The sequence below is a fragment of the Aquarana catesbeiana genome, linkage group LG06, assembly GCF_042186555.1.
Source record: "Aquarana catesbeiana isolate 2022-GZ linkage group LG06, ASM4218655v1, whole genome shotgun sequence".
Classification (NCBI taxonomy): domain Eukaryota; kingdom Metazoa; phylum Chordata; class Amphibia; order Anura; family Ranidae; genus Aquarana; species Aquarana catesbeiana.
Window position 1 is genome coordinate 205429386 of NC_133329.1, and position 14565 is coordinate 205443950.

General features: G+C 47.0%; 1 protein-coding gene across 1 annotated transcript in view; it reads left to right on the forward strand.

Annotated features, from left to right (window-relative positions):
* GRIN2A (glutamate ionotropic receptor NMDA type subunit 2A) overlaps positions 1–14565 on the forward strand; it is a 1538644-nt gene that overhangs the window by 1016778 nt on the left and 507301 nt on the right. The gene's annotated exons all lie outside the window — the stretch shown is intronic.

Sequence of the window (14565 nt, forward strand, 5' to 3'; positions counted from 1 at the left end):
CCAGGCTGCATGCTCGGATAAGGGTCTGGTATGGATTATGGTGGGGCCCACGTCAATTTTCTTTTACATTTTGGTGTGGGGTTCCCCTTAAAGTACATGCCAGAACCAAAGGGCCTGGTACATACTGGGGGGAACCCTACTATGTTTTTTTCCTTGATTTTTGGAATTCCACACCATAATATTTTTGAATAATTACATAGCATTGCATGCATTTGAAGAACTAAAATTATGGAATAAACCAAACTGAAGTGCATTGGCTAATTATGCTGCTGAGTACAATGGATGCATTCAGGAGGTGATACTGTTGGTGGTATTCAAACTCATGGCTTGAACCTTTGAAGGTAGCAGGTCATCCCACAATGCTACAGAGCTGAGCACAAACCTACATAGAAAATACATTTACTAATGTTTGATTCTATACAATAATGTTTTAAAATTATAGTAACAACGATGCTCATGCTGATGTGACATTGGCGTTTTTTCAGCATATGCTGCTGAGTACAATGCAAGCTTTCCGTAGGTGATCCTATCTGTGTGATTTTCAGCCATGTGAGCACAATTATATTGAGAACATACGTTTACTAGTGTTTGATGGAGGGACTACTTTTTATTCTAGGTATATTAGTACTCAGCACAGTGACTTAGATCCCTTTCACACTTGTGCAACCTGAAAGTCACCCAAATTTGCAGCACGTTTTTGTCATGATTGTGATGCGACTTTAAGCAATGCCTGTGTAATCTTGAGGTCTATAGACGCAGAAGTCGCAGGTAAAGTCGCTCAATTTTGCTGCGATTTTCCCGCGATTTTGCGGCGGCAATTTTGCAGGGATTTCAGGAAATGCCTGTGTAAACTTAAGGGTCTATGGACCTCAAATCGCATCAAAGTCGGACCAAAGTAGTAAAGGGACTACTTTGAAGTCGGTGTGACTTGAAGTCGTACAGATATGAATGGTACTCATTGAAAATAATGGGGTATGACTTGTCATACGACTCTGATGTCCAAAGTCGCAGGAAAAGTCACACAAGTGTGAAAGGGGCCTCAGCCTGACTTTGTGAGCGATTTCAGAGACTTCAGTGCACTTTCCTGCACAGATGTCTAGTGAAATCGCATAGGTTCCAACTGTCCCTGATTTGGAGCAAAGTCCCTGGGTCCATCTTTCCTCCTCATTTGTCCCTCATTTTGTTCTGATCTATATACTTATATATAAAATGCACTTTTTATCTTTCAAAAGGGTTTCCCCAGTGCTAAACATTTCATCTACATTCTAAATTGCTTTGATTGTAAATTTCCATAGCCAATCTAAAGGAATATTATTGGTAAAGAAAAACACTTGGGGGTTTACCTAATCATTTTATTTTTTTTTTGGAATAATTTTCCTTTAAGGAGGCGTGTTAAGGGGTGTGTCCTATGCCCACGTACTTTTGCTAATAGGTGTCCCTCATTCCATCTGAAAAAGTTGGGAGGTAAGAAATCACCCCCTGCAGGAACTACTTTTGAGAATCGGTGTGGAGTTACACCAATACGGACAGTTCCATTACTATCAATAGGTGCCAATTTGGCCTGCGATGGGTGAAGTTGCATAGATATGAATGGAAATCATGGGGGGCAATTTTTCATGCGACTCTGAAGTCCAAAAGTCACCTGAAAAAACCCTGAAAGTCACACTATTTTGCTGCCACTTTGCTGCTGCAACTTGGCCCTAACTTCTGGGAATGCCTGTGTAATATAGCGACCTATGTACCGCAAGTCGCATGAAAGTCACACCAAAGTAGTACAGAGACTACTTTGAAGTTGGTGCAACTTGAAGTAGCACAGATTGATGGTTATCATTGTGAATCATGGGGTACAACTTGTCATACAACTTGGAGGTCTAAATTTGCTGGAAAAGTCACCCAAGTGTGAAGCAAGTCATATATATTTTAATAAAAGGAGCCCTCATTTATAGTTGCATAGTCCTTACTGATTTACATCAGCAGAACAAATGCACAAAGTGATGTGTGCACATGAGCCCGAAGTAAATGTGTGGTGATGCCAAATAATCAAGTCAATGAACCCCACCCACACCAAATCTAACTACCACATCCTCCCAGGGCCGGACTGGCCTACCGGGATACCGGGAAATATCCCGGTAGGCTGGCTGCACTGTAGTACCGCTGGGGCCGCTCACTGCCTGTGTCAGCATCAGCACTTTGAAGAGCAGCAGCGGCGGCCGCCGCTGCTGCACTATGCCAGCTGTGTGTCACTCACTCACTCTCTGTGTGAGTGTGTGTCTCCGCTCTCCGGGGCCGCTCACTGCCTGTGTGGCTGTGTCCTGACTGACTCCTGACCTAAAGATCAGCAGCGGTGGCCGCCGCCATGGCTGCCTGTGTGTCACTCAGCCACTCACTGTCTCCTCCATTCGCGCCGCCCACCACACTCATCATCATGCCTCAGCCTCGCTCTGTCTGTGTGCCTGAGGGGGAGGAGCAGGAGAACGCCGTGCTGCTCCATTTTGCCTCGTCCTGTGCGGCGCCAGCCAGCACTGCCCACTATCTGACTGCACGAGGAGAGAATTTCAGTGAATGGCCGGCAGTGCAGCTGCTACAGCACAAGAATCAAGGTATTTTCTCTCTCTCTCTCTCTGTCTCCCTCTCTCTCTCTCTCTGTCTCTCTCTCTCTCTGTCTCTGTCTCTCTCTCTCTCTCTCTCTCTCTCTCTCTGTCTCTCTCTCTCTCTCTCTCTCTCTCTGTGTCTCTCTCTCCTTCTCCCTCTCTCTCTCTCTCTCTCTCTGTGTCTCTCTCTCCCTCTCCCTCTCTCTCCCTCTCCCTCTCCCCCTCCCTCTCCCTCTCCCTCTCTCTCTCTCTCCCTCTCTCCCTCTCTCCCTCTCTCCCTCTCTCCCTCTCTCTCTCTCTCCCTCTCCCTCTCTCCCTCTCCCTCTCTCTCTCTCCCCCTCTCTCTCCCCCTCTCTCCCTCCCTCTCTCCCTCCCTCTCTCTCCCTCTCTCTCTCCCTCTCCCTCTCCCCCATGTTTTGTTCAAGTGCCAGATAACTTTGAAAAGCTGTATACCATCAAACGCTGCCACTATGCCCATAGATTGCCAACACTGTGCCCTGCCCATCAAACGCAGCCACTGTACCATCAAACGCAGCCACTGTACCCATAAATTGCCACCACTGTGCCCATCAAACACAGCCACTGTGCCCATCAAACGCAGCCACTGTACCATCAAACGCAGCCACTGTGCCCATTAAACACAGCCACTGTGCCCATCAAACGCAGCCACTGTACCATCAAACGCAGCCACTGTACCCATAAATTGCCACCACTGTGCACATTAAACGCTGCCACTGTACCATCAAACGCAGCCACTGTACCCATAAATTCCCACCACTGTGCCCATTAAACGCAGCCACTGTGCCCATAAATTCCCGCCACTGTGCCCATCAAACGCAGCCACTGAGCCATCAAACGCAGCCACTGTACCCATCAATTGCAGCCACTGTGCCCATTAAACACAGCCACTGTGCCATCAAGCGCAGCCACTGTACCCATAAATTGCCACCACTGTGCCCATCAAACGCAGCCACTATGCCATCAAACGCAGCCACTGTACCCATCAATTGCAGCCGCTGTGCACATTAAACACAGCCACTGTGCCATCAAGCGCAGCCACTGTACCCATAAATTGCCACCACTGTGCTCATTAAACGCAGCCACTGTACCATCAAACGCAGCCACTGTACCCATAAAGTGCCACCACTGTGCCCATTAAACACAGCCACTGTGCCCATCAAACGCAGCCACTGTACCATCAAACGCAGCCACTGTACCCATAAATTGCCACCACTGTGCCCATTAAACGCTGCCACTGTACCATCAAACGCAGCCACTGTACCCATAAATTCCCACCACTGTGCCCATTAAACGCAGCCACTGTGCCCATAAATTCCCGCCACTGTGCCCATCAAACACAGCCACTGTGCCCATCAAACGCAGCCACTGTACCATCAAACGCAGCCACTGTACCCATAAATTGCCACCACTGTGCCCATTAAACACAGCCACTGTGCCCATCAAACGCAGCCACTGTACCATCAAACGCAGCCACTGTACCAATAAATTGCCACCACTGTGCCCATTAAACACAGCCACTGTGCCCATCAAACGCAGCCACTGTACCATCAAACGCAGCCACTGTACCCATAAATTGCCACCACTGTGCCCATTAAACGCTGCCACTGTACCATCAAACGCAGCCACTGTACCCATAAATTCCCACCACTGTGCCCATTAAACGCAGCCACTGTGCCCATAAATTCCCGCCACTGTGCCCATCAAACGCAGCCACTGAGCCATCAAACGCAGCCACTGTACCCATCAATTGCAGCCACTGTGCCCATTAAACACAGCCACTGTGCCATCAAGCGCAGCCACTGTACCCATAAATTGCCACCACTGTGCCCATCAAACGCAGCCACTATGCCATCAAACGCAGCCACTGTACCCATCAATTGCAGCCGCTGTGCACATTAAACACAGCCACTGTGCCATCAAGCGCAGCCACTGTACCCATAAATTGCCACCACTGTGCTCATTAAACGCAGCCACTGTGCCATCAAACGCAGCCACTGTACCCATAAATTGCCACCACTGTGCCCATCAAACGCAGCCACTGTGCCCATAAATTCCCACCACTGTGCCCATCAAACGCAGCCACTGTACCCATCAATTACAGCCACTGTGCCCATTAAACACAACCACTGTGCCCATCAAGCGCCACCACTGTACCCATAAATTGCCACCACTGTGCCCATTAAACGCAGCCACTGTGCCATCAAACGCAGCCACTGTACCCATAAATTGCCACCACTGTGCCCATTAAACACAGCCACTGTGCCCATAAATTACAGCCACTGTGCCCATTAAACGCAGCCACTGGGCCATCAAGCCCAGCCACTGTACCCATAAATTGCCACCACTGTGCCCATTAAATACAGCCACTGTGCCCATCAAACGCAGCCACTGTACCCATAAATTCCCACCACTGTGCCCATTAAACGCAGCCACTGTGCCCATAAATTCCCGCCACTGTGCCCATCAAACGCAGCCACTGTACCCATCAATTGCAGCCACTGTGCCCATTAAACACAGCCACTGTGCCATCAAGCGCAGACACTGTACCCATAAATTGCCACCACTGTGCCCATTAAACGCAGCCACTGTACCCATAAATTGCAGCCACTGTGCCCATTAAACGCAGCCACTGTGCCCATAAATTCCCACCACTGTGCCCATCAAACACAGCCACTGTGCCCATCAAACACAGCAACTGTACTCATAAATTGCCACCACTGTGCCCATTAAACGCAGCCACTGTGCCCATAAATTCCCGCCACTGTGCCCATCAAACGCAGCCATTGAGCCATCAAACGCAGCCACTGTACCCATCAATTGCAGCCACTGTGCCCATTAAACACAACTACTGTGCCATCAAGCGCAGCCACTGTGCCCATCAAGCGCCACCACTGTGCTCATTAAATGCTGCCACTGTGCCCATCAAACGCAGCCACTGTGCCCATCAAACGCAGCCACTATGCCATCAAACGCAGCCACTGTAACCATCAATTGCTGCCAGTTTGCCCCATCAATTGCCGCCAGTTTGCCCCATCAATTGCCGCCAGTTTGCCCCATCAATTCCTGCCAGTGTCCCCCCCGCCCGGCACTTACCTGTCTCAGGTCAGCGCGTTGCTCCACGCTCCCTCCGATCACAGCGCTTGTCGCAGCCAATCAGGTGACAGGTAACCAGACCCAGTGCACCTGATTGGCTGAGAGGCGGGTCAGTGTTAGGGAAGTGATTTATTTGATTTTCTAACACAGCACTGTGTAAGCAGCGAACGCACAGCAGTGTATATATATATATATATATAGCCCTATGTGCTTTTATATGTGTCTTATCTATATATAATGCACTCTTTAAATGTGCTTTAAAATGCATGGTTTTCCATTTTATGAACAAGAAAATAATGACGTTATGCTGTTGGGCTGGTATTATAATGCTATGGGGCTGGTATGACATTTTTTCCAGGGCTGGTTTTCATACCCAGTCCGGCCCTGCATCCTCCCCCCACATTAAGGGGCGGCTCCAGACATTTTATTTGGGGAGTGCTGTAAGTATTAGTGGTTGTGCTAATGTGGCACGGGTCGTCCTCTTGTGAGCGTGGTCAAAAGTGGGTGTGGCCAAAAATTGGGTGTTTTTTCATTGTCTCTCCCATTGTATAGACAAAATAAGGCCTTCGGGCACACATAATTGATTGTGGGAGTAAAACAAGCCCAAATGGAACCAGCGATGATAAACCCCAGCATGTATAAGGGCCAGCAATGATAACCCCTAGTACATGTTAGGGCTAGCCAGAACACCCAGCACAGCACAACAGTGAGCAGCATACAGTTGAGGTCAGTGAGCAGTACACAGCATACAGTGCAGAGCAGGAGTGACCCCTTAGAGTTCCCAGATTAGGAGAGAGCCATTAGAGTGCAAAGAGAAAGAGAGTGACCCCATGGAGAGCCCCTTTTAGAGGGCCCAGAGCAGGAGGAGTGGCTCCTTTTAGAGGGCCCAGAGCAGGAGGAGTGCCCCCTTTTAGAGGGCCCAGAGCAGGAGGAGTGCCCCCTTTTAGAGGGCCCAGAGCAGGAGGAGTGCCCCCTTTTAGAGGGCCCAGAGCAAGAGAGTGCTCCCTTTTAGTGGGCCCAGAGCAGGAGAGTGCTCCCTTTTAGTGGCCCCAGAGCAGGAGAGTGCTCCCTTTTAGTGGGCCCAGAGCAGGAGAGTGCTCCCTTTTAGTGGGCCCAGAGCAGGAGAGTGCTCCCTTTTAGTGGGCCCAGAGCAGGAGAGTGCTCCCTTTTAGTGGGCCCAGAGCAGGAGAGTGCTCCCTTTTAGTGGGCCCAGAGCAAGAGAGTGACCCCTTTAGAGGGCCCAGAGCAGGAGAGTGACCCCTTTAGAGGGCCCATATCAGGAGAGTGATCCCTTTAGAGGGCCAAGAGCAGGAGAGTGTCCCCCATATACAGTGCCCACAGCAGGACAGTGACCCCATACACAGTGCCCACAGCACAACGGTGACCCCATACACAGTGCCTACAGCAGAAGAGTGACCCCATACACAGTGCCCATAGCAGGAGGGTGACCCGATACACAGTACCCACAGCACAACGGTGACCCCATACACAGTGCCCACAGCAGGAGAGTTCCCTTTTTAGAGGGCCCAGAGCAGGAGAGTGTCCCCTTTTAGAGGGCCCAGAGCAGGAGAGTGTTCCCCATATACAGTGCCCACAGCAGGAGAGTTCCCTCTTTAGAGTGCCCAGAGCAGACCAGTGGCCCCTTTAGAGGGCCCAGAGCAGGAGAGTGCCCCCTTTGGAGGGCCCAGAGCAGGAGAGTGCCCCCTTTGGAGGGCCCAGAGCAGGAGAGTGACCCCATTTACAGTGCCCACAGCAAAATGGTGACCCCCATATACAGTGCCCACAACAGGAGAGTGGCCTCTTTAGAGCACCCAGAGCAGGAGAGTGGCCATTTTAGAGTGCCCAGAGCATGTGACCCCAAACACAGTGCCCACAGCACAACGGTGACCCCCATACACAGTGCAAGAGCAGGATGGTGACCCCATACACAGTGCCCACAGCAGAATGGTGACCCCATACACAGTGCCCACAGCAGGAAAGTTCCCTCTTTAGAGTGCCCAGAGCAGAACAATGGCCCCTTTAGAGCACCCAGAGCAGAACAGTGGTCCCTTTAGAGTGCCCAGAGCAGAACAGTGGCCCCTTTAGAGCGCCCAGAGCAGGAGAGTGCCCCCTTTAGAGGGCCCAGAGCACAACGGGGACCCTATACACAGTGCCCACAGCAGAAGGGTGACCCCATACACATTGCCCACAGCACGACGGTGACCCCATACACAGTGCCCACAGCAGGAGGGTGTAGGGTTGCCCCCTCATCCTTTTAAACCTGGACACATATGAAGTACACAGGTTCTGAGGCTAATTTATTGCAGATGAGGCACCAAGTGCGTTTAATTACCATCTTAATCAGCCACAGAACCTTTGTAATTAATATGTGTTCAGGTTTAAGGGGATGAGGTGGCAACCCTAGGAGGGTGACCCCACACACAGTGTCCACAGCACAACAGTGACCCCATACACAGTGCCCACAGCAGGAGGGTGACCCCATAGTCCAATGGTGCATTGTTATGGGGACACCTGATCATCATTTGGACACTGTAAGTAGCAGACACAGGCACTCCTGATTAAGGATGGGCTCGAGTGTGATCGCAATGAGACATTTTCCCGATGTACGGCTGCAGAGATCGGGAAATGTATCTCTGCCTGTGATTAGGGCAGCGCCGTGCCAAATTTCTGGCGGGCTCTGCACGTGGAGTGTGCGAACACGGCCGAGCCCATCCTTACTCCTGAGCTGCATGGCATTTTAATGATTGCAGTACATGTTGTCTCCAAGCCCAATGAGAGAGCTGATATCAGAGGAATTCTCTCAGTGTCCACTGCTCAGTCCAGATCAGGCATGCCCCTGAATCAGTGTAATGCAGCATGCTGCTATAGATCAGAGGACTGGAAAGCCCCCTCCCTTCCAGGCTCAACAGCTACATTAAAAACAGAATGATGCCTGCAGCAGTATTTAGCCTCACTCTTCCTAAGCCTTCCACCTCACACACACACCCCTCTTGTCCTCTGACACTGTCAAGCTCAGTAAGCCCTGCAGACTGCAATGCACTGAGTGCAGCAGCTTCGTTCTGCTCCCTCACTCTCCCCCCACCATATAAGGAAACATAGTTTCTCTCCTTAGAATACCTGCTTCCTCCAGCTTCCTGGGGCACTGTACAGGGCTGGGCTCTCTCGGCTGCTCCCATCCAAATTCTTCTTTTGGTGGCAAATGCAGGAGACCAGCACTGGATCAATCCGCCACTGATGCAGGCTCCTCACTACCCAGCCCCTGCCGGGTCTAACTGATCATTAGCGGATTATTCGGCTGTATCCCTCCACTTTACAAAAGAGTCCCTAGCCTCTTGCAGACAGGATTCACAGCAGGTACCAAATAATTTGTTTAAAATCCTGTGACTATACTGTAATACCTCTGTGGAAATTTTGGGGGAGCTTCAGCACACCCAAGCACCCACCTGACACCGCCCCTGCCTACATTGAGTAAGCACAAGTACATATCCTACACTTACCCAGGAAATGAGCAGCACCTCCTCTTTGCTAAAGAGGGACCTCACCATGTCCACCTAGATGGAGATCCTGACCAGCACAGGAACTTCCGGGTGATTTCAATGACTAATTTCCATGAAACCATGCTCTTTTGATTGCAGCTGCAAATATTTGATCGCAACCACGATTAGAATTTTTTTTATTTTCGTTTATTTGCAGATATGCAAATCTGTATTTCCACATATAACGATATTTGAAGGCAAACTTAAGGGAGTTTGATAAGAAACAGTGTCCCTGGGATTGCAGCAGGTGAATTATAAAGACAAAGGCCCAGTTTGAGCCCTGGTTCACACTGACAGCGGGAGGAAATTGTGCAAGTTCAGCTGAACTCACATGATTTCATTTCTGCAGGTCAGTCCTGACTGCGGGGGGGAGATTTCAGAGACACTGTTGCAGGTTTCTGCACAGATATCAATGGAAATCTCACCCCAACGTCGCCAAAAGTAGTACAGAAACTAGTTTTGGAAATTGCGGCGCAATTGCTGCCGATTTGACACGTCAAAGCGCATGCCAAATTGCACCAATGTGAACTAGGACTGACACATACAACACTGCCTATCCACCAGCTGACTTCATTATCTAAAATTCTCCACAGCTGTTATATACAAAGACTCCACCTAAACATATCATTTACTTGCAGGTGTGCTGAAGAGATTAAGTTTCTTGGTGCACAATCATATCTTATAATTTCTATGAGTAAAAGTAAGATCTTGCACTTCCCTAAAAGCACCACCCGCAAAACTAGTTAAAAAGAAGAAAGAAAAGAAAAAAACCCTACAACAAACAAACTCAATAATGTACTTTTATTTTGCCAGCAGAGACCAAAATTATGTACATTCGTTTACTAGCGTAAAAATTTTTTATACAGTGTATATGGTGCTACATTTAGCAAAACAGTTAGCAATTTGGTTTTAAGGGCCTGCTCATAGGAGCTTACAATCTAAAATGTGTCTAAACCTTTGAGTGGACACAGCTTTACTTTCAGTGTATAACGGGCAACACAGTTCATAGTACAACTACTCACCCACATCACATTTTTATCTGCATGATTATAGAAGCCTACTTAATAGTCATTATTCTTACAAAGCATTCCAACGTAGTATTCAAAAAAGACACATATTCAAACTATAACAGCCACCACTACCCCACAATCCACACAAGCTGCATTTCTGTGTACATGATTAAGCAATGAGATCAAAGAGTAGAAGGTCAGCAAATGTTCCTGTCACAGACCTAGCCGGGACAGAGGCTGTTGGAGAGGACTGTATGCAAGCCTGTTGCCTTTTGATTATGGGCCCTGGATTTTCAATGGATTCATTCTGTTGGGACACATCCTGTGAGGAGATGCTGGTGTCATCAACCTGTGTTTATGTTAATTGAATGAGCTAATGACATTGTCCTCTATACAATGTAGGAGACATTGTGTTGATATAACTGTGTGAAGCTCGGTGACCACAAGTCTGGGCGAAAGGTCATGTCTCAGTCACCTAAGCTGTATAAAGGATTAGATAATTAGCGCATGTTAATTAGGTTACGTTTGTATTGTTAGAGTAATCTTCTCCTGTGTATATAAGACTGTATTCAAACCATGAATGCATGGTCAGACAGGAACAGTACACACACACAACGCTGACAGCATGACCACATAAACCCACTTTTGATGGAAAGAATGCACAAGAATATCAGCAAACAACTCTAGTTATGTCATTATGCACAATATCATTCCTTCCCCCCCACAAATCACAGCAAAAAACATGGCCTTCTCAGGCCAAACAAATCCCCCCTACTGCAGTCCTTTATATAAGAGAGGATGTATTGTTAGCACACTGACACACACCCAATAGAAGTTTAATCTGCCTCTTCATGTATGTCTAAATTGATTGCACCTGATGAGTAGGAACACATAATACTATTTGCAACTGTGTTAGCCCTTGGCTATGTGCATCAAATCTACAACTACAGGCCATAGATTGAAGTCCATTTGCATGCACATAAACAAAGCAACAGTTTTCTAAGCATATATACCTGTGCAGCATAAACCCTACAAGTCCCTGGGCATGATTAGTGCTAACAAACATTAACATCGGTCCCTGGCTGCAATGAGCTTCCAATCTAAATTCAAAACTAACTTTCTTACATTAGAGCAGAGTTTCTCAACTCCAGTCCTCAAGTCACCCCAACAGGTCATGTTTTCAGGATTTCCCTCAGATGAAACGGCCATGGTAATTACTAAGGCAGTGAAACTGATCAAATCACCTGTGAAAAATAATGGAAAGCCTTAAAACATGACCTGTTGGGGCGCCTTGAGGACTGGAGTTGAGAAACACTGCATTTCCTATTTTGACAGGAAATAAATAAAATGCCAGCATGTCTTTGGATTGGATTTGAAACTCTTAAGACATCAGCATACCAAGACATTTTGGACAATTTCATGTTTCCATGAAACTAATCAAGGTCCATAAAGACATGGATGAGGGAGTTTGGGGTGGAGGAACTTGACTGGCCTGCACAGAGTCCTGACTTCAACCCGATAGAACATCTTTTGGCTGAATTAAAACAGAGACTGTGAGCCAGGCCTTCTCATTCAACATCAGTGCCTAGCCTCACAAATGCACTTCTGAAAGAATGGTCAAACATTCCCATAGACCAGTGTTTCTCAGCTCTAGTCCTCAAGGCACCACAACAGGTCATGTTTTCAGGCTTTCAATTGTTTTGAACAGGTGATTTAATCAGTCTCACTGCCTTAATAATTACCACAGCCGTTTCATCTGAGGGAAATCCTGAAAACATGACCTGTTGGTGCGCCTTGAAGACTGGAGTTGAGAAACACTGCCATAGACATAGTTATGAGGACCTGAGTCAGGAGTTATGTTTAACAACAGGGAAATGAGACAACTTCTCTACATGAAGTAACATGTTTGGGATTTGCATCCAGACCCTCAGACATGCTAGCAGAAGTTCAAGCCTCTAAGCCACAGAGCTGCCACATGTGGAAACCTCCTACACATAAATACACATATACTGCATTTCTTTGGACATATGGGTGGTGGAATTACATTACTCAAGAGTTATTCTTCTTGATTTATTCTGTAAGGTATTAGCTGGCCTCACATATCGAAAGAAATATAATGTAAAAAAGTACCATCATCCGAATTTAATTGAAACAAAAAAATCGGGAGCAGGGACCCCAAATCCGAGCTCTCCAAGGGGGAGGTGCAAGCGGACTATCTCGGTACAAGTAACAAGGGATAAACAGCAGAAATAATAAACAAGTATATAAAACACAATTTTATTTATACAAAAGGTCAAAGGGATATATAATACAAACTATATATAAAAAAATGCACAGATGACATGGAATTTCAATTTCGACTAGAAACCCGCTTCCTCAAGAAATGTATCTGTGAAAAATACAATACAATAGGATATAAATATTTTTCATAGTGTGAGGGGATGAAAGGGATAATACCAAACATGAAAAAGAGAAAGGGGGGGGGGGTTATTTTAAGAGGGTAAAAATGATTAGTAAACAGGTAAGGGGGGCTGCTTACCCATGCTGAAGTGCAAACAGAATTCAGGCCCGACCCGGCGGGATCTCCCACGGCGACTGGGGAAGACACAATTGAGGCCGCAATGAGACAAACCTCTGCATTTATTATTATTTATTATATATTTATTCATGCAGAGGTTTGTCTCCTTGCGGCCTCAATTGTGTCTTTCATTTATTCATGCAGAGGTTTGCACTTCAGAGGTAAGTACCAGGGAGAACCTTAAATGGCTACCTCCCTGATTCTACCCATCCCTTCCCAAACCGCGCTCTTGCATCCATCCGTCCCCCCTTCCAAACCCTCCTATTAACCCATTCCAGCCCAATTTGGGCATTCTTTTTCAGTGAACATATTCCCTATACCAATTTACTATACTTTTAAAAACTGTGGATTTTTAATGTTTTACTTGAGCAGTATTAAAATAGATTTTTGAGCACTGAAACTCTTTTTATTCACGGTGGAGAGATTGAACTATTTTTTAGAAGAGTTTATTCAGAACTGTCGCAGAATGCATTATTTTTTTATTTGAATACTGGAGTTGATTTTGAACTGCTGCAGGATGGACTAATCTTTATTTGTCATACGCCATACTTTAAATAATGCATATTTTATGTGCACAGCACCATTTTTTATGGTTATATTGTGTTACATGCATATATTGAATTGAAGGCTGCAGCAATATTGGACATTGTATTAATATTATTTTTGGGGTAGCGTATGTCTGTAGCGCTGAGTTGCATGATTATATCAGTGCCCAAGGATTGTTTTCCAATCAGTAATTATCATGGTGGGTGGCATCATCTTAAATGGTACCAAGACTGTCCCCTATAAGATGATACCTTCTGCTATCCATCAGCGATGACACAAAATAAAAAGACCACCATTGCCATTACCACAGCTAGCCATCACCATCAGCAGCTGCCAAGAAAGCAAGAGTCAGGCAGGGTTCACACTGATGCAATGCGGAAATCAGATCCTACATCGCATCTGACTCGCAGGCAGTTCACACTGCTCTCTGCGAACCGCTGCGGGTGTCAATAGAAAGTTAATGACACCCACAAATCGGTTCGCAGAACACAGCACAACACAGTGCGAACTGTGGAATCAGATCACATGGGTGTGAATGATTCTAGTGCGGACCAAAAAAGAGTTCTGCACCATTTTGGTGCAAATGCGATTTCAGTCATGCAAACTATATGGCTGAATTCGTTTTGCACAGACATCACATGTGATGTGCACAGCAAAGGGGTGTGAATCACATGTGATGTCTGGCATCACATCAGTGTGATTAGTCTCTGTGGTTAGCCACTTTCATCACTAGCACTAATGTCGGCACCTATAGCTGCTCTTTTACATAGACACTACCATTATGCCAAGCTTATGCATCAGTGCAGCGCTTTAAACAAAATAATGACATAGGAGCACAAAGTCCCAATAGAAGTGATAGATGGTCCACAGCAGGGCTGCTGTTAGGGGGTGGGGTCACCCGTTTACATCACCGGGTGGCCCTGCCCTCAGCTATATAAGAACTGTCACCCAGAAAAAGCGTCATTCAGAGGGAGCCTTCCATGGAGGCGGAAAAATGACAGCTTTTTTTTTTCTTTTTCGGTGCATTGGGCAGCATGAATTTACATCGCGGGACATTTTTATTTTTTTATTTTTTAATAAAGGACTTGTCCCAAGCTGTCTCTTGTCTTTTTTATCATTTTTGACACTTTTTTTTGAAATGGTAGGGGTACAATGCACCCCGTTACCAATTCACATAGGGGGGAGGCCGG